The 27,294-nt window shown below is 40.7% G+C and overlaps 1 protein-coding gene across 6 annotated transcripts in view; it reads right to left on the bottom strand.

Annotated features, from left to right (window-relative positions):
• TRERF1 (transcriptional regulating factor 1) overlaps positions 1-27,294 on the bottom strand; it is a 144,590-nt gene that overhangs the window by 46,780 nt on the left and 70,516 nt on the right. For 5 of the 6 annotated variants that reach the window (XM_048843057.2, XM_048843055.2, XM_048843056.2 and 2 more), the window contains exon 3: positions 657-751. The gene's annotated coding sequence lies outside the window, so the exon portion shown is untranslated. Of the gene's footprint in view, positions 1-656; positions 752-7,440; positions 7,538-27,294 lie in introns of those variants that run through there. The other variant, XM_075127128.1, reaches the window with a different exon arrangement.

Here is a 27,294-nt window from a genome sequence, read left to right on the forward strand (position 1 = left end):
TCTATAACACATACAGAGAGAAGAGAATGCATGATATTTTTGCTGTATGTATAGTATAAAACTGGGTTAGGCAGCTCTCTGTTTATGAATAGCACTGGTTTGTGTTGCATACTGTAAGAATTCTCATGCCTTTCTCTTAATTTTTTTGAGGTGACAAATATTCTTTTTTAGTCATTACTTATGAGTCATATTACTGACAACTAATGAGTGTAGCCCAAGTGTCCTCAACAGATAATTAAGTACTAACAGACTATTACAATTTCAAGAATATGAGAGAGTATTACAACATGTATAAATCTTCTCAAGGCAGCAGAGAATATCAACATTATTTATTTACAAAAATGAATTTACTGGCCAAAACCCACATTTGAGAGGGGAGTGAATGCCAGGGCAGCAGACATCACTGTCTATTGCAGCATCTCGGCAACTAGCTGTATGGTCAAGAGAGGGAATTCCATCTCCCTGGAACATCCATCACACCCCATTTATTACAGCTGTAAGCAGGAAGTGAGGAGTCGACCCATAACGTGCAGGGGTATCAAAAAACATTGTCAAAAACATAAAAAGGTTTGTATTTAAGAAGTAAGCCTGAATGTCTCATTATATATGTTTGCAGACTCACTCTCTCTCTCTCCGCAGCAGACCATACAACTTACCTCCAGCTTGGGAGGTGGGGCAATGTAGTCCTCTTGTGGATAGTCTACAATGTCGCCATCACTGTCACACAGACACTCATTACTTGTGTACCAACCTGAAAAAGTTATTATGAAATATTATGCCAATTACTATGTCATAGAGTGACTAGAGAATACAGTATCTATAGAAATCAGTTGCAAAATGAGCTCTCATTTACTTAAGAAGCTAAACCATTCCTTCACATCTATATTAATATCAACACACGCCCCTGCAAGAGTAGCATTTCTGAAAATATCTTGAGGCTTCTAGAACTAATGACTTAAGGACTTGATCCTGCATGGTGTTGAGCACCCTCACCTCACGCTGGCTTCAACAGGAGAGGAAGGTATGCAGCACCTCACAGGACTGAGCACTAAATAGAAAGCAGCATTTTTCTACTATTACAAGCCATTAATTAGACTCTAGAAGCACTGAGGAACCTGATCTTTGATAAATTAACTGAGAAACCTTTGAAAGAAATAAAAATAATATAACTACTTTTTATTTAAGAGCTCATGCCTAAAAGCCCTGGCGTGTCTTAACAATAGAACAGACAATAGCTACCAAATGGCAAAACATGGGCCAATGCTCAAAGAAATCCTAGAATCACTGTATGCTACAACTTCAGCTTCTACATTCTGCAAAATACATTTCTACAGTCACTTATCAGACGTTTTGGTGCTACAGAGATAACCTAATGATGAGAGCATTAAATATACAGAGATACATAATTAAAGAGGAACACCGCTACCACCACTATTTCTGCAAGTTACTTGGCAAGAGAAATATCCTCTTAAAGATTGTGGGTGAAATCTTGGCCCCTCTGAATGGGAGTTCAATAGATTTAAAAGGGGATAGGTTTCACCTCAACTCTCTTCCCAACCTAACAGTCCCTGTACTGCTTGATTGTATAAATATTCCATTCTGAAGACCACCAGGAAAAGTTCCATGTAACACTGGTAGTCCACAGACCATAGTTTGAGAACCACTGTTATAAACACAAACAGTTCTATCCCAAGCACACCAAAACAACCATCACATATTCCAACTCCCTTCCCCCATTCACACAGATGGGAAAGAAAATAAATCCTCAGTCTTCCCGGGAAGGATGCCACAAATTAATTCTGTCGTACATTAAATAGGAGAATATTCCAAAACTGTGGGCTCTCAAAAAAGGAGACCTTGCTTTTCTATCCTCTAAATTATACTATCAGACAATCATTGGAACCAAATGTTTTAACCACAATGTGGGAAGCAGGGCAGTTGGCAGTTCTGTAGGGAGATGGTCCTGTACCCTTTACAGCTTTAGATACAAAAAGCAGGCCCTTAAAAACACACTTGCTGAATTTTTCTAGATGTATAAATAATAGATGGGTCACATTTAGACACCTATACAGCGGCCTGTTTGGTTCCCATTTAAATTCCAAAGCAAAATATTAATTCAAAAATAATTCAGTGTTAAAAAGTGAGTGGGGAGGCTGGGGAACAGTACAGTATGCCAGTCAGGTTTTGATTTCTATGAAGTTAGTGGAGAATTAACAAAAGATTGCAGGACAGAGGAAGCTGAAGCAAGCAGACCCATTAAGCTATATAGTTAATAAAAGTTAAGTAAGGACCTAAGTTGCCCCCAATGCTCTGCATGACTATGAATCAAAATGTAATCAGATCATACGTATTATCCATTGTATTTCAGGTATTTCAACAGTCATATTAATCAAATGTCTACACACTTTTAAAGGTGTGATTTCTGATAATTAAGAGTTAGCATGAAAGAGAGGACTGGAACACAATATATAATTTCAAGTTTTGGAAGACAGGTGCACAAAGGCCTCCATGCTGGACAGGATCAGTAGGATTAATGGGACATTTTTAATTAATTTCACTGACAAGCAACAGAGTTTTGAAATTGTAAATTCCTTGGCACCGGAACCTTCTGTATTTTGCCTCGTACTGCAACAAACACACTGTCATAATTTAACAAAGAATAAATAAATAATTTAAGACTTCTCTCAGCAATCCAAACAATATTTTTATAAAACTTAAATCAAGAACTTGTTGTGGTATAGGTGCTTCCTTGCTATATATTTCCCCTAAACTGGAAATAGCTCATTAATGTGTCTTGATCATGCTTCACTATCCTTCAGTCTGACAGAAGGGAACATAGCATACTTGTTTCCGATATTAGAATATGACGTTTCGTATCTATATAAGAAGATTCCAGAATTGTCACTCTGTGTGTCATTCTGAAGCCTAGAATGCCTGGAATCAATGGGAGGTGATGGAAACAGCTACAAGCTAGGTTGAAAGCTTTTTGTTAAAATATCACCAGGCTGAAATATTATGGGGTTTCATAGTCTTACTATCCAGTTTGTTCACAGTCATTTTGACTTTACAAATTACACCCGTACAGAGTACAGCTGTAGTATAGCATATATTTATTCCACGCCCAAGAGTCCTAAACCATTGTGATAGCAGAGGTAACTCAACCAATCACCACCTTTATTCTACAAGTAATTTGCATGCAACAATTTCATTGGTTGTTTGAGAGAGACTACACAGATGGTGGATTACTTGGCCCAACTGCCACATCTGTGCAACAGCATGGGCTTTCAGCTACTAGTACTCAATAATGGTTAAGTTGAAACTCATGGGATACTGATCTTCTGATGCTCTCTCGCTCTCATTCTTTTCCATATACTAAAGGCATTTTAAATTTGCTTCATACTTTGCATCAGTGGAAGAGTAAGAGGATTTCCTTATTCAAGGCTATATTACATTTCTCTATGCTACTCTGAAACTGGGTCTACTCCCACAATGCTTCTTATAACTAGTTCCCCACTCCCAGCTTTTTTTGTATATAATAAACATATCAGAAGTAAATGTAGTGCAGAAGCAAAATGGAGATCATGTAACACCATGAAAAGATGCTGTCTGGGTCAGCCGTGAGACAGGGAGCGAACAGGACACAGGAGTGGGAAGGGAGCCAAAGACTTTCTATTTTTCCTAAACTCAAATTCATTTGTCAACCTTGACGACATGTAGGAACACTGTCATGCAACTGGAAGATTTGCTGTCAGGAACAGGTAGTGTAAATTTGGTCCGAGGTCTGGGAGTTGCTCTTTTAAGTCTTGGAAGTGCCAAAATACCTCTATTGGTCCAGGGGAACAGTGACCATTTCAATATTGTATATCTCATGACCATTAAGATTGGAAACATATTTTTTTCTGTCCTTGATAGTTCAGGATTGCTGTTAGAACTAGGCCCAGTGCTGCACACCATCTCAACGGTTTGTAACTCAACCTAAAAAGATATAGAGCATTAAACCCTAATTCTGGAGGATCACAGGACCATTGGCAGCTATAATAATTCCAGAGCTGAAGAGAGGCTGGAGGGGAAGCAAAATGCTAAGTGGGATAATCTGATTTTAAAGTGTGTGTATCATGAAATCTACTCCTTTTTTAAAATATACATTTTTAAAAATTAATGATGTATGTGTTCAGTAGTTTCATAAACCCCCCTGAAAAAATATTGTGTGTTCCTTTACAGCAGAGCTCCTTGTTCCAGTGAAGTATGAAAGGCTGTTGTAGGCTCATGTGGCTGCTGACATCATAAGCAGTTCCTGTTTTCACTCTTTAAGAGGAACTAGAACATCCTAACTAAGTTTAGAAATTATTGGATTGGGTGGGGGAACAGAATTTAACATTTTCTCCATTTAAATCTTTTTTTGAAAAATAACTGATCACCATCATCTCTGGAAAGCTGCTAAAAAAAAGAAAAAAATATGGGGAGAATTTCTTCTTCTTTTGATGGATAATGAACAAAATGTTCTCAAACTGGCCAGTTAATTTAAGATTTTCATAGAATTACCAATGTTCTTGTAATCCAAGCGGAAAAGGTAATTTTCTAACCAAGATTATTAACTCAATTTAGTGAAAATAAAAAGAGACAGTTGCTTCATTCCAAAAGAAATTGGGGTCATTTCTGTGACTCTCTCATTTGTCATCTTTGTTGTTAAATTGCTTCATTACTTTCAGATACATCAACTAATTCTGAGCACTGCAAGTGACCTTTACTGTATCACTCATATACAAGGTGAAGATAAAACTACAGGATTGTTCCAAAATGTGGATGCAAAATATCGTTACTACAGCCTTAGAGAAGGGGCTTGAGTGGCACGTCTCCCAACTCTTGAAGAACCAGACAGGATTTAATAAAAGATTGGTTCACCGTTGATAAAAATAAGATGCTTTTTAATATTCTCCGTTATGCTGCTGCCCATCTGATCAATGGAAGAAGTGGTATTTGAACTCTTTTTTGGGGGTGGGGGAGATGGGGAGAGAGAGTGAGGAATGACATCTGGTGATCGGGATGCAGAGAACGTTTATGTCAACAGTTTTGTAGCCCTCTCTATTGAGAGTTATGCCAGGGATTGGGCCATAAATCTGCCTCCTCTAAGATATGTACATTGTAGGGGAATTCATCAGGTTTGCCCTAAGACTTATCTTTTATTTACTTCTATTACTGAAATTTTTAAAAGAGACCATTTGCCAAACTAGATCAAGCCACTGCAGTGGAGGCTTCTCTGGGAAGGCAGGCTAGACTTTGCCTACCCTTTTGGTCAGTATGAACTCTATTCACTGCTGCTAACTGAGGCCGGGCAGTTGTGTGGGTCTTCTCACTTTCAGACGCCACCAGTTAGTATCCTGCCTCTAGCAGTGACCAACACTTGTTTTAGTGCCAGGCAAATATCCTGAACACACTTAGCCAACTGGGCAATGCTCACGTTCCTTCTTGACGCCTGCAGGTGACCTGATTATGCCTGAAGCTTGAGTATTGATGGTCTTTTTCTTAGCTTCTACAAATACATATGCTGTTCAAGAGTCACATTACATTATAATTTTAATATTAATCATTTTCTATGCTTATTATGTATTGCTTATGATTGTACTTGCAGTATGCTAGGATCTTTCAAGACAAACAAGAAAGGTAGGTCCCTAACCTGAGGAACTCATATTATAGGGATAGACAGGTGAAATACACAAGAGGTTAGTAGGAAACGGGAAACCACATATACGATTATGTTTTCAAAAGTGACTAGTAATTCTGGATGATTCACCTGAAGCCTCTTAAAAGTGACTGATTTTCAGAGGATGCTTATTCAGAACTTTGTGAAAACTGGGTACCCAAAAATTGAGGTACACAAAGATCACCAACACTTTTGAAGATTTGGACCATAACTCCTGCCCCGCCCCCCCTTTTCTATTTTTAGAGAGTGTATGTGTCATCTTGGTTTGCAGTGGGCAGTGCAACAGATGTTGGTCTGTCCCCACTCTCCTGCAACCTCAGCACGCTGCCAGCATTCTGGTTCGCTGCTCTTACCGGGCAGCGCGGCGTTGTCGTGGCTGGCTCAGGCCGGGGAGCAGGGCTTTGCTGCTCTGAGCAGCATGGTAAAGGGGGGGCTGGATAGGGGGCAAAGGATCCTGGGGGACAGGGAGCGGTTGGATGGGGCGGAGGTTCTGGGGGCGGAGGCCAGTCAGGGGACAGGGGAGTTTGGATAAGCGTGGGAGTCTCGGGGGAGCCTCTCTGGGGGTGGGGTTGGATAGGGGTCAGAGCAGTCAGGCGACAGGAAGCAGGGGGGGTTGGATAGGGAGTGGGGTTCTGGGGGGTGGTTAGGGGACAAGGAGCCTTGGATGGGTCGGGGATTCTGAAGGGGGCGGGGGCCAGGCTCTTTGGGGAGGCACAGCCTTTCCTACCCGGCCCTCCATACAGTTTTGCAATGACGATGTGGCCCTTGGGCCAAAAAGTTTGCCCACCTCTGGGCTAGATACTGCAGGGAGTTGCTCGAAGGACTTGGGGGTTGGAATTTGCCGATCACTAACCTGCAAAAATAGGACAGAGGAGCTCGTGTAGGTGGAGAGGGATGTGCCTATGCTGTTTGTGGCCAGTGGTGTCAGGGAACTGACCCCTAGTAGCTGCAAATTTCCCTCACACTATGGGCAGGTGATAGAGAGGTGTCTCATAACTCTGGGTACTCCCAGGGAGTATCACATCCACACAGTAGAAGTAGGACATACGAAACTACAACATTATTGGCTTCTGAGTAATCACGAGATTAGCAGCCCTGTTTTGCTCACTTTTGCGTAACATTTCATGCTGCCTTCACTCTGTAATCTCAAAATGATACTTCTACAGACAAAAGAAAAGAACGGAACCTTGTTTTTCCAACGATGACCGTGATAAAATACCAAAGATGTTCTCCTTACCACGAGTACAAAACACTCTTGGCAAGGACTCGATTTCTACTGTAATGCAACCAAATACTAATTTTGGAAAATATGGTATCCTCATGCTATCACATTCATCAGTCCAGATTAGTGGATGCAAGAGGCTTGAGAAATTTTTGGGGTGTTGAGAAAACAGATTTACAAAGGAATAATAAAGTTTTGTAAGGCTTCTGATAATCCAGTCAGTCAGTCAGTCAGTCTCTCTCACACACACACACAAAATACAGTAATAAAGAAAGGAAAAAACAATTATGCAGCAGCCGCTCCAGCTCAAAGTTTCTAGTGTGGCACTTTCACCCAGTTCAGTTGCACATTAATTAAAGACAGTTTTGAAAGTGACAATGGTTGCCAGATTGTTTATTGAAATTCAGGTGCCCTCCTAAATTCCTGCTGCTGCTTTGGAGCTGGTAATATAATGTACACTGTGAAGTCCTATCTGTAAGATGAAATCAGTGCTATTTAACACCCATGAAAGACTCACGACTTTGGGAAGAAACTTAATTTTTCATTTCATTTTTCTGAGTATGACAGTGCTCCAGCTTCCGCAATCATAAATCCACTTCTGCAGTTATGTAACATACAGTTTTATGCCAAAGCAACAGTAGTCTGCAGAACTCTAAGGATCTGCAAAGAAGAAGAAAATGTTGGTACAAATTTTCTCTGCTCATGTAGAATAAATGTACACAAGCTTCCATTAAAAACTGGACATCTACCATCTGCACGCAGCAGCTACGTTTACTACAGTATTTCCAATTCTATGTATATAGAGAATATCACAAATACCAATGATAAAAGATAAAAGGTAAATACTGAATGCAATGTCCTTTTTTAAAATGGCATCCAATGACCATGAATGCATACAAATACATTTGGCTGTCTTCCCACAATTATGATCAACTTCACTGATGGCTGGTTTGACTTATTGAGATTTGGAGGTTTTTTTGTGTTATTTTTGCCATTATTTCTATTACAATAAAAGGCTACATAGAGCACCTGATTATCTAAATTGCTGGGTCACGATTAAAGAACATTTGATTGAAACAGTAGAACTGAACATCCTTATAAATCAGAGGAAAAAGAAGAGAGCAATATATATATTTTACACACAAACAATAATAAAAGATTAAGGTTTCAAAGTCAAGTACTCAAAAGTCAGAAAATGCCAGAATTAAGGTTGCCATTGAGATTATGTGACAAGATATAGGTGATGCAGTCTGTAAAAGGGTAACAAGTCCCCGCCTGTCACATGACTGCGGAGGGTGGAGTATAAAAGGAAGAAAAGCTGGATCAAAGGGTGTCCTCTCTTCTTCTAGACCCTTCATGCTGGTATAGCTTAGAGAAATTTTTGCAGTATTTTTAAGTTGCCTGTTTCCCTGCCCCTCTTGGAGCAACTGATTTGCGGACAATAAAACAAGCCATCAAGAAAGAGCCTTGAAAAGACTCATTGCTTGGAACTTTACTCCCTTTCCCCAACTGTAAACGGGTGGGAAGTTTCATCTGATATCCTGGGAGGATTTAGCGAATGGCAGGATGGAAAAACAGGGAGATAGAGACAAGCAGTCCAACACAGGATGAAATTTTTTGGTAATTAAATTAATTCAAAAATAAGGTCCTGTGCATACATTCACAAGAGAAGTAGGGGGGGTATTGATCGAATATCTAAAACATTCTCTCAGCATTTTCACATTGCTGGCTTTATCGCCTGGTTCTTCTGCCACAAAACTTTGCATGAAAGTAAGAAACTGGTTCATCTAAAATGCAGAATGTAAATATATTCTCTGTAATTTTGAGTGTCCACTTGTCTGAGGACATGGCAACCCTGTTCTAAAATAAATGATGTATAATCTTCCTACAATCAAATGGATCTGAGCCAACTGGACCTCAAAGTTTTGGTTGCCGAGCTGTGGCAATAGACATTCTAAAGTCTGGTTTGCCTGAGCTGTTTGGCTGGTCTTTGGAATACCTTCTATATTCCACTTCATCACGAAAGCTTATGTTCAAATAAATTTGTTAGTCTCTAAGGTGCCACAAGTACTCCTTTTCTTTTTGCGAATACAGACTAACACGACTGCTACTCTGAAACCTTCTATATTCCATTCATCTTTTTCTCTCTCCTCTTGAGGCATTAGAATTTTGTTAAAATCTGCCAACTCCCATGTCTTCATCTAAACAGGCCTCTAAAAATTGTTGCTTTAAACAGTTCCTGTGGTCTTTTGTAAACATTAAAAGAGAAGCTCTCAGATCTTCCACAAAAACCAGATAATATACTTCATTTAAGCAGTCTTAGTTGAGAGGGTCCCCAGTCAAAGTGTTCTCAGGTGCTTAAAACTGGGCCAGATTTCACAATCTGTGAAAGAGTCTTATCTTATGCTTTGGAAGAGACAACCACTTTATAAATACCAACAATTTCCTTAATCTCATTTTTCCTAACTCTTTCTTTTCTATTGTATCTCTAGAGAACAGAATGGGCTATTTTTATAAGAACATTTTTCTGGACTTGTTTTAGTTGGCTATTGTAAAGAGAGCTACACTTCTCAGGACTACACTTCACCATAATCATAAAAAGCTGCAGAAGTTCTGGTATAAGAAAAGCATTTTTATCCTCTGTTTTAGAAATTTTTAAAAAGGAACACTAGAGTAATCTCAGCTTGCTGAGGACTTTACAATAAATAAATAACTTTGCTATGTATCAATCATATAACTAATTTCATTCCTGTAAACTGTCTTCCAAATCAAATTCAGACTGTGTTTGATGAGGACATGAAAGCAATCTGACCTCTCTCTTCAGAATACCTTGTCTTCTGAGATTAAGTACTTAGATTTGGTTGCTTTTCATGAGGTGGGGAAGAGTAAGCAGACGGACACTTAGCATCCCCTGAATCCATGGAACCCAAATCCATACCCCATACAACATCAATTCCCACATCAGACTTCTGCGCCAGCTGATGAGATGCATAGAAAAGAGAATACTATTTAAATAATCAGTGAGAGCCCAGTTCTCAGACCTGATGTCTAATATTTATTATGTGTTCCTGGAAAGAAAAGAAACATTGTGGCTTTTCTCCTTACATTCTTCATTCACGCTTGGTCTGTGTTTTTTTGGAGCATACTTCTAAGATGCCTGGCTGGAAACGGGAGAATGAATAGCCATCACTCACACTTTTTCTTACTTAGCTCCACCATTTTTTAAGTACACAGCAAAAAGTGCCATTTCCAACCCTTTCCTTCACAGAGGCAACAGGGGGAGGGGCAGGTGCTCTGAGTAAGACTAACCAAGCTAAACAGTAAATAAAAACAACTGCAACAGAAATGAGAGGGCAGGCAGTGTTATGCTTTCTGCTACCAGGGCTGAGCAATTGCAGATTTCCCTGTAACACAACATGGTGCAGTCACATTGGAACCTCTACAGTTGTTTATGTTCCTGGAGATGAGGGGGTGAAAATAGTACATGCCAACCGTCAGGATAGCAGCAGTATAAATTTATGAGAACCACTCTGCAGCCTTTACTATAAAATCAGAGCCATACAGAAGCAATGGCAGCCCATACCCCAATAAAGGCTGGTATTGCCTCTAAATGGATACAATTTAACAGTAAAGGTTACAGAGATGGATAAGAACTTAATTTCTTTTCTACTGTCCAACAGTTATACATTAGTACCACTTCTAAGAAGCTCCATTGTTCTTCCAGAACCAAATCCTGTATTCCCCCCAAGTTCCAGGATTTGCTCTCTGCAGAATGCTTTAGAATTGATAAAACAGCAGGGCCTCAGATAAAGCATCTTTTTGAAAATCCATTCAAATTATTCATTGAAAATTTGCATGAAAAATCAATACCATGCTCTTGAATAAAAAATTACAGTGAAAAACAAGCTCTTTAGAATAAATACTGATTATATGTATCTTGAAATTCCAGTAAGCACCAAGCACATTAAGATACTTTAAAAATGAAGTAATGTTTAAAAAAATAAGAATAGAAAAATACAGTGCCTAAATCCCCTTTGAAACTGAGACTTCAATATTGCAACATTGACAGCAGTAATGCCTAAATACCTTTAAAAAATCTGGGCCTTTGTCATAGTGGAAAATACACAGATGAGTCTGTACAGACCAGGGATCTCAAACTCAAATCACCACAAGGGCCACATGAGAACTAGTGCATTGGCCCGAAGGCCGCATCACTGAAACCTTTTCATACAACGATACAAAAGTAGAGTCAAAAATGAAAAAAAAAATGAAGAGTAATACAGTATGCTATTAAACGTCAATGTATTAACTTTTTAAGAACTGTAATGTGAAGAGGAGTTTTCATAAAATATAAACACCTGTAACTATTCCTTATGTGGTCAGTAACACTGAAGATGATCTACACCAGGGGTCTCAAATATGCAGCCTGCAGGCCGTTTCCTGCAGCCCACCATAGGCACCAACTCTCTCCTGCACTCGTAACCCTTTCCACACACCCCCAGTCACAGCACAAAGTCAAGAGGGAAACTGAGGCTTGCCTAGGAATTATAAAAATGCTACAGAAAATTTCCACTTCATCACAGACACTGTCCAGTATCCCAATGGAGAGACCCGTGGGCAATGGCGGGGACGGACACTTTTGGGTGCCCAGCACCCCTAACAGAGAGACCCCGGGCGATGGTGCCCATACCAGTCTATCACAGGAGTCTCAAACACGTGGCCCTGCCCCTACCCCGCCTCTTCCCACCCCTTTCCTGCCCCCATTCCAACCCCTTCCCCAAAGTCCCCACCCCAACTCTGCCCCCTCCCTGTCCCTATTCTAAGCCCTTCCCCAAATCCCCGCTCTAGACCTTCTCCACCTCCTCCCCTGATCATGCAGAGTCCCCGATCCTCCCCACTCCCTCCTGGAAAGTCCTAAGCGCTGCCAAACAGATGTTTGGCAGCGGGAAGTGCTGGGAGGTAGGCGCAGCTGTGTGGACACAGCGCATTGGGGGGGGGTGGAAGAGCTTGGCTGCCGGGCCACGTGTTTGAGACCCCTGGTATAGACAATGGTCCAAGTTCCAATACATTCCTAGCTGAGGGGATTGCTACAAAGACAGTTACATAGAGAGAGAGAGCACGCGTGCGAGAGAGAGAACGCTGAAACAGTGTAGTGGTTCAAACAGTTATCTGGTTAAGGCATCTAGCACCAAAGTCATGCTCCAAAAACCTGTGCAGAGTGTTGCTAAGGAATCTTTTGATGGGGTCTTGAATTGTAATGGACCAAAGCAGATTTTTGGTCAGGACACTCACAACATGTCTCCCTAATGTACTGGATTTGAAGCTGTTTGGTAGACCATCCTGTAGGAACTCTTAAGACATCCTTTACCGTGGCTGTCTTGGTATTAATGCACCTTTTGTAGTACCAGTATCAGAATTTAGTCCAACTGATCCAATATATCTTGTTGGTAGATGCTTTTCAGGATACCAAAAGTGTATCCAGAATTCTCTCAGAGTATCCCAGATACCTCAGTTCTCCCCTTTCAGCTTTCACAATGCTAATTTTAGCAAATGTAGATTTTGGCAGTGGATCAGTTCTTGAGCTGAAATTCCTTCTGAGGTTGTCATTTCAGAGAGGGTTCCAGCTGTAACCTCACTAAGTCCAGGAACCATGGTCTCTGAGGCCAGCATGAGGCAATCAGCAGGACTGGCCTATTCCTTTAGACTCTTTTTATTGCCCTTTCCAGAAGAGGAAAGGCATAAAGTAGTTGCTGTGGTCACCTCTGAGATAGAGCATCAACTGCCTCTGCTTCAGGCTCTCATCTTGTGAAGAACCTCACGGTCTTTCTATATTCCCCCAAGGTAAATATATCCCTGGCCACTCCAACACACTCTCTGGAAAGCTCCATTTCTTTTTCTTTCTCTGACCTGAAGTACTACCCTCCATCTCCCCATTTTTTTGAGGGGGGGATGGAGAGGGAGTCTGCAATGGGGTCTGAACATTTCATCCTGAGTTTTTCATTTCTTCTGCCTCAAATTAGCCAATACTCAGCTATTGATAAAAACCCTGTCTTTTAGGGTCTGGCCACTGCAGGCACCATGGTTGGAGCAAGAAAAAACAAAAACCAATCCCACCACAAGCTATCATTGCTCATATTCTGGAGAGACTACAATAGCATTTTTATATGTATTTCTGACCTTCCCTCCCTGAGATTCTTCCCAGTCTTGGGAGAACCTCACTAACAGTAAACAGTGTGTGCATGGTGGAGGAGGGCTAGATTGGGATTTTTGACTGCAGTATATGCTGTTTTGGTTTGCTGTTGTGCCTTCGGGTGGGATGGGAATTCTGTTCCCTGTTTTTCTGGGCCTTTGAGGCACTTACAGTGTTGGAGGTGATAGTGGGGGACATCTGAGGGCGAGCTGGATAGTAACCCCCTCTACATCCTCTTTAGGTTGCCCTGACTCTCAATGACATTACACTGAGACAGGTGACCAGGAGACAAAATAGCCTTATTCAGAAAGACAAAGGGCAAACCAGCAAGATACACTGTGACATTATTCACCAAGATGGTTCCCCCAGAAACACTAGAGTGAAAGGGAATTGTACCGGCATGTAGCCACCGCCTGTCTGCCCATACCTTGGGGATTTACCATGCAGCTATCCCACATAATATCCAGAACAAAATTGAGTAATTTTTCAGTCTTAGATTCTGCTTTATCTCCCCTGCACTCCTGGTGAAAGTGCAGAGAAATATATATAGGGTTCTGCTCGGATTGTGTAAAATATTCATTATTCCCAGGTTTTTTTTCTATGTAAGCTTGTTTAAAGCCAGTAAAAGCTTTGCTAACCCTAAGGTAAAGCTCTTTTCCTGTAAGAATGCATGTTATAGGGGGGAGTTACAGTCTTTTTTTTTTTTATGGTCATGCAATGCCAATGTCTACCTCATGTTAATTGAGAACACTAACCAGAGTCCTGAGTCCCAAAGAGATCCTGCCTTTCCAGGGACAGCTCTTCACTGGCCTCTTCATTTTCTACCTCCAGCGACTCTTCCAGTTTGTCCTCAGTTGCAGTAAGAATAGTGGAGCAGGGACCATAACCTTTTTGGGTTCAGTAGTCATGTAACTGATCAAAATGCTATGCAGCTCCTCCAATAATATAAAGGTTACATTTCCACTGTCAGACCTTTTCCTGGTATCCTTGGTTCTAAAGCAAGTCCTCCTGAGCGGTTTGCTCTTTTTCCTACACTGGTTGGTGTCCTGGTTCTGACCCTGCAGACATTTGCTTAGCAATGTACACAAAAATATCTTTATTCCAGTGGCTGGCCACACGAGCATGCTGCACCAATGCTCCTCTCCAGAACGCAGAGATCAGCGGTCTCAGCACAACTCCAAGCAGCTGCTTGACGTATGCTGTAAGGACTCTGGAGTAATATCACAGTAATGCCAAGATACTCAAATCTAGGAGCAAATGGGCAAATTCTGGCCCTTCACCAGTTTTTAAATGGGAAAGAGCACAGATCTAAATAGACAGGTCAGTAACAGTTGATTGCAAAGTGGTGTGGGATAGCAGTTGGAGGACTGACCAAGTAGTGGGCAGCAGCACTGGGTGAACACGAACAGACCAAACTAAATCAATTTGCACTGAACTTAGAGCATACTGAAAAAGGACTCCAGAACTAATGAAAAACGCAGAGAGAGTGTTCTACAATGAACTACGTTGTGTGTATGCAAGAGTTTACAAACTGGATTAACTTTACTTAATCTGGTTTAAAGCTCTCTCTGTGTAGACAAGGTCTAGGACTGAAACTTTCAACTTTTTTGACACCTCCTGAAATACTGAAGGATTCAAGACTCCATTTCTTCATGTCCAGGTCCCTCCTGCTGAGCCACTCCACTGCTATGTTCTCCCTCCCCTGTATGTGGATAGAGCAAGAGAGAAGGAGAGGTTCTGAGCAAGTCAGTATTCATGCACACAGACACCAACACTGCAGTGCATATGTCAACCAACAAGAGAGAACGAAATCTGCCTTCTTCGTTTCCCCTTGTTGGTTGACCTATGCCATTGCAGTAGCAGTGTATGCGTGGATAGGTATATAACGTTGATCAACTCTCAGTTGAAAATGGGGGAGGCCTAATGCAATGGCCCTGAGGTCTAGCCATCTTATACTCCTCCTTTTCTCCAAATTAGACCACATCCCCTGGCATAGATGACACTATGAACTTGTCTTGGGGGTTGGTCAATTTGATGGCTTAACTCTGTAGAAGTGACTCTAGTACCCACTTGTCCAAGATAGGTTTCAGAGTAACAGCCGTGTTAGTCTGTATTCGCAAAAAGAAAAGGAGTACTTGTGGCACCTTAGAGACTAACCAATTTATTTCAGCATGAGCTTTCGTGAGCTACAGCTCACTTCATCGGATGCATGTAGCTCACGAAAGCTCATGCTCAAATAAAATGGTTAGTCTCTAAGGTGCCACAAGTACTCCTTTTCTTTTTGTCCAAGATAGATGTTGCTCACATACGGCAAATTTCTGAAATCTCCACCCTTAGATAAGAGATCTTGTTGGACATGGGGCACTTTAATTTAGGTAGAGGGAGGAACTTCAACAAGTGTTCCACTGAATGTCTCCACAGAGGGAAAGGAGCTTTGGGAAGTATTTTTTCCACTTCCTTTGTCGGTACAGGCTCCACCGGCATGTAGCCCGCCTGTCTGCCCATAGTAGAAGTAGAGCCACTTCTTCACTTTGCCACTGAGGTTGAAGACGGTGATGGTCCCCATACAGCTACTACTGCTCCATGGCTAAAGGGACCAACTGAGATGAACAGTTCATCCCAGGAGGCTGAGGAAAGGTTCCACAGCTATTATGGGGTCTGCCTGCACTACCTCCTGAACTGGGCTGGAAGACCACGTGTAGGACGGTCCTCTGTGGCCTAATACCCTGGTTCAGCAAAGACCTGGTCCTCACACTGGCTGAGAAGGTTAGGTCCTATGTTTGAAGGGTGACAGAGGGACCTGGCCTGCCCCCGTGTTGCCTTTTGGTGTGGTTGCAGGTTCCTCTCTGCAGCTGGGACAGGCCAGTCCTAGTGCCCTTGGACAGGAAAGGGTAAAATTTGAGGAGCATTTGTAGCTATTTTTTCTCTCCTTATCTGCAGTGGGCCAAGAGAGAAGTGGAAAACAGGTATATTCCAGCAGTAATCTGACACCTGGGACAGGGTCCAAAGCAACCCTGACTCAAACCCCCAGACACAAAACAGAGCTGCTTTTTCTTATCTTTTTGGTAGTGCTATCTTGAAAGGTTCTGCAAAAGGAGACTCCTGGTCTGCATCTGCCCAAGAGTGGAGGCAGAGAACTCTGGGGTTCTCCAGAAGGGTGCCTCTGACCTCAGGCTGGCTGTCAATCTTTGCTCTACCTCCAATTTGCAGAGGAGGGGGGTTGCCCCTCAGTACAGAATGGTGAGCATGGAGTGGGGGTGCGGGGGAGAAAACCCTCTTTCTGTCATCCCACAAACTGAATACTTAAAAGGATGTAGTATCAAGTCAAACCAACAGTAATTCTCAATGACTACTAAACCATCTGAACAAGAATGCTCATGCCAATAAACAAATCAGAAAACAGAATTTATTGGACTTGATTAAAAAAATCAATGCACACATATTATGCATTCTGAGGTTGACCACTTTGCCAAAGAGACCTTCAGAAGATGCAGTGAATTAATTGTTCTGAAAATACAAACTGTTATAATGACATATCACTACCTTGTGCAGAAATGATAAAAATAAATGATTCATTCATCACAGGAGACAGGAACCAAACAAGCATTCAGCTCTTTGCAGAATATTTAATATGAACAAAGCAGATGTCAAAAATTAGAAAACCAGACCAAACTGTTCCAACAAAACTGCTTTTTGTGACTAAATGTACACAGCATTTGGCCAATCTGTTCCCAAAATGAACAAAAGCATTAAGGTCCTGATCCTGTAAAGTGCAACTCCCACTGAAGTCAGTGAGAACCAAGGGTCCTCAGCAGACACTGCAAGTAACAATACAGTAACAAATGTAATCAACTGGATTAACTGAGCAGTCCTAAATTGCTATTTGTTTAGGAGACATCCCTGAAACCAAGCGTGCTGAAACAATTTGTGTAGTGGGGGTGCTGAGAGCTATTGAAACAAACCGTACACCCTGTATATGATGGTAACCACTTCAAGCGAGGGGGTGCAGCAGCACCCCCAGAACCCGTATGTCCAGCACCTATTCCTGAAACCCAATACAGCACAGGACACCATCATTCTGAGCACCTCCTTCTTCCTAAAGAGATGATGTTACCTTGGGCTGTAGAATCTTCATCTTCAAGAGACACACACTTGCACTAAATATAGGACATTCCACAACAGCATAAAACCACAAGGGGCACTGAGGGTAGTGTAGTTTTTTCCTTGCCTGGTCAAAAAAACCCAATCTATTCTAATTAATATATGCTTGCCTGCACTTCAACATTTTATCATTCAATTGCTAGGGTTCCCCAATTATGTTTTATTCCTATTTTTAGGTGGGTCTTGCTCTTGTTTACTGTTTGCATAGTTCTAAAAATTGCTCGTATGTGGTTCATGGCACTTTTTACAGCGAAAGCAATGGAAAGGAGCACTTGATAATATCAGCAACAGAAAGGCCTGAGAGCCCAAACAAACATGAAAGAGAGGTCTGGAGCACTGCACAGTCACTTGTGAGTAGCTATCGACTAGTCCAAGGTAAATGTACTTGGGAGGAAAAGGAATATTCCCTGCTTTTAAAAAAATATGTTAAGTTATATATTAAAAAATAAGCAGTCCTTTAGTTATAGTAAAGATATAAAACTGTTCTGTGGTTCACCTGTATTTGAATTAGAAACCACTTTATTTACCGCTCTCACATCACAAGTCTGCAGATGCGTACACTGCTCATGATGCAATTCCCAACTCAAATAAATAAAAGGTAATCCTGGAACCATTTATGACATTCCATAATCAGACACGAAACAAGACATTCATTTATATTGTTTATTTCTGAATGTATTTAATGTTAAACTTGTGTGACTCATTAACTTAGCAAACGATGGCCCCATCACAAGTACTTCCTTTATACTAAATGTATCTGAAATGGCTCATTTATAAATACAAAAAGTACTTATCTCATGATCTAGACACGTACATAAATTAAAAATACAATCATACAAAAGATAAAACCAGCAGCTTTTCCACACCCTCAAAACCAGAAAATGACTAATCAGAGAGTGAAAAAAACAAACAAAACACAGATAGCACTTGTGGAAAAGGTGGGGTAATTTCACACCAGAGAGAAAAACAGTTCCCAAAATGAGGGCCTCTCAAAGAGAATAGTTAGCCGGCAGCTTTTAAATTGAAGGGACCCCAGGTTAAGCACCTCCACTGACTGCAGCTGGAACAGCATAAGGAGGGAATTACTCAAGCAGGTAGGTCCCAGGTAGCTACATCTTTTATCAATCAAAACCAACATCCTAATATCCACTCTGAAACCAACAGGGCATCAGTGAGAGTCATGGAGTACTGGTGTTACGTCTCCTGAGACAGGCCTCTTAACAAGAGCATAGCATTTGCCACCAACTTTAATTTTGGGGTTGATTTAAATTGTAGCCTCACATATAGAGAGCATTGCAGCTGTCCAGTCGTAAGGTGACATAGGCATGGATTATAGTAGGTCTGCGTAAGGAAATAAAATTAAAAATCTGACAATTTCCTCACAAGACCATCATGAAACAACATTCCTCACCCACTGCTGCTACATAATCGCTTAATAGCGGTTGGGGATGCAAAGATACCCACAAACTATGTATGCAGGTAGCAAATGGTAGATACACATTTTCAATAAAAGGGCTCAAGTATGATCCTTGCTATGTCTTCTGATTGCTTCCCCCCTAACCTACTGACATCACCCTGGCCTTATCCAGATTGAAGTTCAGCTAGCTGCCTCTCATCCATGTCCAAATTGGTAAGGCACTACTCACAAATTAAATATTTTTGGGAAACACTGAAAGCCAATTTTTCATTCATTCTCTCTCTTTTTTTTTTTTAATTAAGCTCATTTTATGTGTCTACTTTTTTAAAAGCAGCTTGGTTTTTAGATGCTTCTGAGATAAAACTGTGTCCCAAGAGCTTCCTTCTTTGCAAATTCACGCAGTTGTGTCAAACACTCACAGACCATACCCCCCAATAATCTGCAACTTTACAGTTTGTTGCTCAAGGAATGTTTGAGATAAGAACATCATAAATGTTCCTATAGCAACAGAATATTATGAAGCACTATTTGTAAAAAGCCGCAGAAAATGGGTGTCTTTACCTCTAATGCTGGAGAAGAGAGGATCATGGAGAACATTTCTGTTTATACACAAATATATCATACATTTGCTAGCACCTAGCTAAGAAGTGTAATCAGCAGATTTATGTTACTTTCTAGAACTCATTTAACAATGAAAACCTGTGCCTTTATATTGCACCTTATACATTCATTACGCTTAGAAGCTGATCTTGTATTTCTGTGAAAAATCCATACCCCTGAGTGCTGTAGCAATGCTGATCTAATCTCCAGTGCAGATGCAGCTGGGTCAACAGTCAACAGAAGAATGCTTCTGTCAACCAAGCTACCATCACTTGGGGAGGTAGAGTTCCTACAGTGATGGGAAAAAACCCTTCCGATGCGGAGTCTGTGTCTGCACTATGGCGTTATGGCAGCATAGCTACAGCTCTGTAGCTACGCCACTAGAGTCACTGTAGTGTAGACATGGCCTAACCTCTATCAGGAGGTTTTCATGCCACTGTCCTCAGTGGGCCTGTGTGGGAACCCAGGCCCCCCCTCAATTCTGGGTTCCAGCCCAGGGACCCTGTGAGCAAGTAGCTATGGTCCACTTCCTCTGACCCCTAGCTTCATAACTGAACTGCTTCTTACCATGGCCTCTCTCTAGGCCCTCCTCACAGCTCCTACCTCAGCTCACTCCTGTGCTGACTCTTTGCCCCGCCCTGGGTTCTGCAGAGCTCTTTGCTGCTCTTGTACAGAATGATGCCTCTCCCAGGGCTTTCATCCTAGAGACCCAACTCCTGTTTGCCTCTTCCCAGGCTGTGCGTGTGTCAATGTCTCTCTCTATGTCTTTCCCCCAACTTCCCTCTCTTCCAATGCCTTGGACCTCCTTACCTTAAATAAATCAACCAGTGCCTCCACTGGGTCAGATAACAGAATTACCTGACATCCCTCCACATACAACCAGGTGGGTTAACTGAGCTTCCAATCTCCTACTAACCCTTTCTTTGCGAGGTATGCACACCATGAATTAAACTAATTAAGACGTGCATTAAGATAATTTGGAATAAGGCACTTTTATTTTGCAACAAACGTGTCTACACTGGGAGTTAATCAAGAATAGCTATTCCACTTTAAATTCAAACCCTACCTTAATTCAAAATAACTTCCCTGTGTGGACAAATCCATAGAAGAACTGTATGGTTGTACATTTGCTGTAGAAAGCAGGAGTTCCTTCCACAATACAAAATATATATTTTTTATTTTATTTATTTTAACAGAGCAAGCTATTTTTTAACTAGGGCATCACATTGAACCCAACACTCCGCTTATCATTCCTCTTTGAGAAGGTCTCGCAGACAATAGTAAGGATAGTTTGTCTTTCCCTACCACATTTCTGTACGTATAAGTCCCTGAAGTCCATAGAACTGTTTCTTCTTGCAGTCTGAGAAATCATCCACCACATTTGTAACCACAGTGCAACCTTCAAGAGACAGTGGTGATAAATTAAACTTTCCTGAGGCCTACTCTGGTAAAAACTGGTTTTGGTCTAGATAATCTGTTAGGCTTTATGGTTACATTAAAATAAAATTAAGTGCTGTCAGTGGAAAAGTGTGGTAAATTTGTGCAAGTTACAGGAAAGCCAGCTCCAATGAAGCACATGTAATTTTACCTCTCTCTCTCAAAACCATACAAGAGCCACCAAATTCTGCAAAGGAAAAAACTCAGGGATCCAACATTTTCTCATACCAATTTTCTTCTTTTGTTTGGTTTTCATTAGGGAAGGGTCTGAGCTAATTCCCCAGGACCTATGAGATATTCTGGGGCTCTTTTCTAACACATATTTGAAAAATAAAAATAAAAACAGGCAATGACTGAGGCCACAACAAAATGCTGAATGTGTTATTAGAGATACTATCATAAGCTAAAATTTTTTAACATGAGTCCATAGTGACCCTACAGCAGAATGCACAATGTACCAGGTGTTTGACATTTTTCACCAGACAGAGCTACCAGATAAAACGGTTTTTGTAAGCATTTTAGCAATCCCCAAAACTTATGTATTATCTCTGAAATATTTTCAAATATAGTACCCCACTTCTGCAGAGAGACTGCACACACACGGATATGACTGGAGATGGATTTTTAAAAATGTATGTTGTAATACATGAAGGCCGGGGGGGGGGGAGGGAGCTCCCTTTTACGAACACCCAGCCAGCAGCTATAAAATCCCTCTTAGTAGCTGTTCTCTAATTGCTCTACCTGTAAAGGGATAACAAGTTTCACTGCTATGCATAGGTAAAAGGAAGTGAGTGGCACCTCGCCAAAAGAGCCAATGGGAAGGCTAGAACTTTTTAAAATTGAGAAAAATCTCCCCTTTTCTCTCTGTCTGTTCTCCGGGGAGAGGTGGACAGGGCAGAGCTATACTCTAAAAAGCTTGGGGCAGGTATGAAAAAAATCAGTATCATACCTAGAACTACTCATTTAAAACCCCAGATATGTAAATAGATCAGGAAATATCTAGGAAGAAGCGATTAAGTTTCTCCCTTTTATTTCTTTGTGGCTTGTGGATTCCTCTGTGCTAAACCCAGGTGCTTTTGTTTTGCTTATAACCTTTAAGTGGGACCTCAAGAAAGCTATTCTTGGTACTTAATCCTTGTTGTTGTTGTTTTAAATCTAGCAATAGCCTGAGTTCCCAGATGTATTTTCTTTTTTTTTTAATTAAAAAAATATACCTTTTTTAAGAAGAGAATTAGATTTGTGTGTTCTAAGAGGTTTGTGCAGATTGTTTAATTAGCTGGTGGCAACAGCTGATTCCCTTTGTTTTTCTCTCTCAGCTCTTCCCCAGAGGGGGGGTGAAAGGGCTTGAGAGTACCCCACAGGAAGGAATTCCCAAGGGCGCCTTCCTGGGCTTTCAAAGGAATTCTGCACTTGGGTGATGGCAACATCTACCAATCTCAGGTCAGAGAAAAGCTGTAACCTTGGAAATTTAATACACGCCTAGAGTGTCCAGTATTAATTTTTAGAATGCTTCCAGGCCCCCATCTTCTGCACTCGGAGTGCCAGAGTGGGGAATTAGCCTTAACATATGTATACAATGCAACATGTAAAAAGCAGGCTCCATCCACATCTATGCAAATCTTACCCCATCATCTCTGAGCACTCCCCACCCTCACAATGGGGGTGGGGACTCAAGGGAAGAAGCAAGAGAGAGAATGAACTCCTACTCTATCTCATCTACTTGCCCAAGTCAAAGACACTCAGCATTGTAGGATCAGACACAAAATTCCTTAATTATATTGCGTGTACAGGGTGACTGGTATTAATACAGTTTCTGCATATATTACTAGCAAGTATCTAATGACTATGTATTTAAAAATGTTTACAGCACATTAAGCGAAATAAGTGCAAAGTATATTTACAATCAAATGCACAGTACTTTTCCTAGCAAACTACTGTTCTTGCTTTTGCAGCCATTTGATTATAAGACTTTATTCAGTTTTGCTCAAAGTCAGATGAAAAAACGTTACTGAAATGAGTGCATTGTCTCTGAGTCAGATGTGAAGGAAAAGGTCTGGCTGACAAAAATAACTTTTAAATAAGGTGCTAGTGAATTCATATTGCAAAGAAGATAAAAGAAGGCAGGAAGCAGGGGAGGGAAGCATCTCTCATATATTTAAATGACAAGTAAAAGTAACTCTTGGTGTTCTTTCAGCATCTCATTGATGGGGGCCATTGTATAATCTTGTATTATTGTATGCAGACTAAAAATCTAATTAATATTTTTTCTGAATTCACAAGATTAAAATTAATAGAAATTAATGTAAATTTTGTCCATTAAATCAAAAGTGGCAGATACAAAACATAGTAAGTGTTCCTCTAAGCATGTTTGCTTGTTCTGCTCTGTGAATTGGGTATACCTAACTTTAACAAACTTTCCCTAGCATTACAAAACTGTGTAAACTCAGCGTAGAGAAGCTCTTCAGATCTCTGCATATCAACTGTGACAAACAAATTTATCACAAATACAAATACACACACACAGAAACACAATGCAGGCAAATATGCCTGTCTATCCAAAGTCATTTTGACAGGTGTCATAGCTAGGAGTGGAAAAAATAATGAAAGGAGCAGAGAGGCACAAGTGGGGATGGAAATGGGGGCAAGGGGGAGCAACAGTACAGGTTTCTAAGACAGCCAAAGATCTTACAAAATAGAGAAGGGAATTTATATTTTATATAAGGGAGAGGAGAAATAAACCCTCTGCCATTTCTGGAGATTCCCAGCAATTCAGTGAGAATTTTTTTTATTTCAAACAAGTTCAACTCTACACATACATCTTTCAGGCAATCTGTTTTGTGTAGTTTTGAGAGTGTAACAGGAAAACTGCTTTAAATATTCACACAGTGATAGGAAAACAGATCTTCTCGTCTGTTACAGGTGAAACTGTGTTTTAGGACCAGAAAAAGATATTCCCTACGGACACCATCCAGTAAATATTGGCACCTTCCTGATTAATTTACATGTGCAGTTTGCAAAATGGTTTGTCTCAAATGAGTATATACAGAAGAATGGCCACACTGGGTCAGACCAATGGGACATCTACCCTAGTGGCCAATACCAGGTGCTTCAGAGGAAATGAACAAAACAGGCAATCGAGTGATCCATCCCGTTGTCCGCTCCAAGCTTCTGGCAATCAGAGCCTAGAGACACCCAGAGCATGGGGTTGCATCCCTGCCCATTCTGGCTAATTGCCATTGATGGACCTATCCTCCATGAACTTATCTAATTCTTTTTTGAATCCTGGTATAGTTTTGGCCTTCACAACATCCCCTGGCAAAAATTTCAAAGGTTGATCTGAATTGTGTGAAGAAATACTTCCTTATATTTGTTTTATATGGCAATATCAATAAGTAAAAGATAAAAAGATTGTAAAGGTAAATTGTATTTGGATCTATAGTCAAGTCACCTATTTTTTAGGTGGACCAGATGAAAGCCACTCCCCTAACATAAAAATGGGATAACACCCACTTAACCTTTTCAAGTCCAAAGGGTAGTGCTGTAATACAAATAAATAAATAAATGTCTCCAAGTTCCTCAAATACTGTAAAATAAATGGCAAAGAGGTAGGAAAATAGCACTTGAATGTCTTGAAAAAAAATTAAAATGGTGTCCAGCTTTTCTGGGGATAGACACAGAAGCCATTATTATTTATGGTAAAAGAGAGGCAGATGTCTAGAAATGATGATATACCCCTGGAATGCTATGAAAACAGAACAGTCACTGTTCTAGAAATGGGACTTGTCTGCTCGCTACCTCCAGAGTTCCCTGGCATAAAACAAACATACTTACCAGTTCTGAAAATCTGTTTAGCATTCTCCTTTGGTCTCTCTCTCTTTTTTTTTCCCCAACTCTTCCCAGTTATCTTGACAGTTCCCCTGAGACTACCTCCTACTTGGTCTATAACAGAGGGAGGAATAATGAAATGTTGCTTGTGATATTACAGGGATATGATTTCAAGCCAGCCGGCCTGCAGAATCTTAACTTACCAGTTACCTGATCACGGGATCCCTTGCTGCCTGTCCTATGTGGAAGGGCCATGTACTCTGCTAACTGCCATAAGGGCAGTCGTATTATGGATCAAGATACGAAGTCTTGGTCCATGTCATAGAGATTGAAGGTGCTTATATCAGTATAGCTGATAAGTATATAGCTGACCAGTATAAGAACCTATACACCAATATAACTGGATCCATATTAGGGGGGTTGTACTACTTTAAGTATATAGGTTTCTAGACAGATACAATTTTGACAGTACAAAAAAACCTGTGTGGGTCAGGCCTAAGAGGAGTTCAGATGTTCCTTCAAGTTGGCCACAAAGTTTGGGATATTAGCAAGTTTGACAGCCGGTTCAGAGGTTGAGAGAAGAGTATTTTTGACTTTCTCCACAAGTTTCTCCAAAAGAGAATGAGTTTGACATTCTCCTAAGATGCCTAAGCATAGACAGATGGCCTAGCCTTGGGTGAAAAAGAAACAATGGGAGTCATTTTAGCCAAAGCAGGTGGTCTGCTTATCTAATGTGAGGAGGGAAAAGGTGAAGGACCTGCTTGTACTCTATGAAAGCCATGACTATTCTTCAGGCAGACCAGCTATAAAGGAAGGAGAATTACTTTTGAAAAGAATACTTTGAAAGATGGAAGCAAGATCCTCGAGGACTTCAGTGTATCCAAAGCAAATTCAGAACTATGGGAGGTGGAAGGGGCTAGTGTATATCAGAGGTGCCTACAAATTGAAAAGTCAAGCAAGATTATCTTGGAGGCAGGGGAGAAATGAAGACTCAAAAGACATGGTTTAAATGGTACTCAAGTGGATAATCATTTCCTGCCTGTCTTCCCAACTTTCTGACCCATACTCCAGTAATTTTTTCTTTTCTCTCTTTCATATTTGTTTGGACTCGTAAACAAAAGAATCGACAAAGGAAAAACAACGGATCTGACTTTCAAAAATATCTTGACAAAATCTTCTAAAAAGGCTATTAAGGAAACAAAGTTGCCTTGAGGCAAGCAGTACAATATTGACATGGATTAGAAACTGGCTAAGAGACAGAAAATAGAGTAAGAACAAATTGTCAGTCTTCAACATGCAAAGGTTAAGAGTGAGGTACCCCAAACTTCTGTACCAGGACTGGTAGTGGTGAATATATTCCTAAGTGATCTGGAAAAGGGAGAAACTGTGAGGTGGCTGAATTTGCAGATTATACAAAATTATTTAAAATTAATCAAAATTAGCAGAAACTGGGAGGAATTTCTGAGACCCCTCATAAAGCTAAGCCTATCAGCAGCATAATGGCAGATGAAATTAGACAAACAACAAGTAATACATATTGAAACTGAAAGGAATAATCAGAACTACTCATAGGTATTGCTGAGTTCTAAACTAGATGTAACAACTCAGTAAGAAGGCCTGGGCATCAGTGTAGAGTACTAAATTAAAACTGCTGTTAAAAGTGCAGTGGTATTGCTGGGGGGCGGGGGAGGGAGGGAAGAGTGCATAAAATGTTAGGATGTATAAGGAATGAGATTAAAAATAATACTGAAAACATTATAATGGAATTACGTAAAATCATTGGTATGCCCTCAATTTGAATAGTGTGTTCAGTTCTGGTCACTATCTCAAAAGGAAAACAGCAGAAGTAGAAGGGGATTCGAAGTGTTGCAGCTGTGTTGGTCCCATAATATGACAGAGACAAGGTAGGTGAGGTAATATATTTTATAGGACCAACTTCTGCTGGTGGAAGGTACAAGCTCTCAAGCTACACAGAACAATTCTTTATGTCAGAAGGGGTTCAGAGGCAGATAATTATTAGAGACATGAAATTACTTTCATATGGAGAGAGACTGAAAAGTTTGGGATTGTTAGTTTAGAGAGACAAAAAAAGACACAGTAGAGGTATTTAAAATAAAGAATGGTTTAGACAATCAGGTACGCCTATTTATCCACTCTCCTAATCAAAAACAAGGGGATATTCAATTAAGTTGAATGGTAACAAATTTTAAACTGATAATAGGAGATACTTCTTTTTAAAACTCAATAGTACTGCCTGCCACAAGTGATCACTGAGCTGAGTAAGATGCAGAAAAGGATTAGTCATTTATGTAGCTAATGAAAATATCCAGTTTCATTAGGTAGGTGCACGCGCACACACACAAAGAATATAAACCTCATATGTAGCAGGTCATAAGGCAAACACTAACTGACTAGGTTTGAAACTTCCCCTATGGATACTTCAGTCCATAACTGCCCACCATAAGGTTAATTGCACTTTAAAGCTTCTGGTACAACAAACGGCCAGCGACAGGATACTCATGCTCTGCTGATCTGTTCTGGTATGACAATTCCCATGTTCCTACATCACAAAAGTGCAGAACTGTGCTTCTACAGCTTGATCCATAGCAATGCAGCAAAAACCTAGGAAATGAGAGAGATGGTATAACCCCCTTGATTTGTGGGGCTTAGCCCTATGGATCTTAGTAGCAGCAGCGGTGGATCTACAAGACAATATTCTGCCTTGCCCCACCCACAACTAA

This window comes from Caretta caretta, chromosome 3 (genome assembly GCF_965140235.1).
Source record: "Caretta caretta isolate rCarCar2 chromosome 3, rCarCar1.hap1, whole genome shotgun sequence".
NCBI classification, from domain to species: Eukaryota; Metazoa; Chordata; order Testudines; family Cheloniidae; genus Caretta; species Caretta caretta.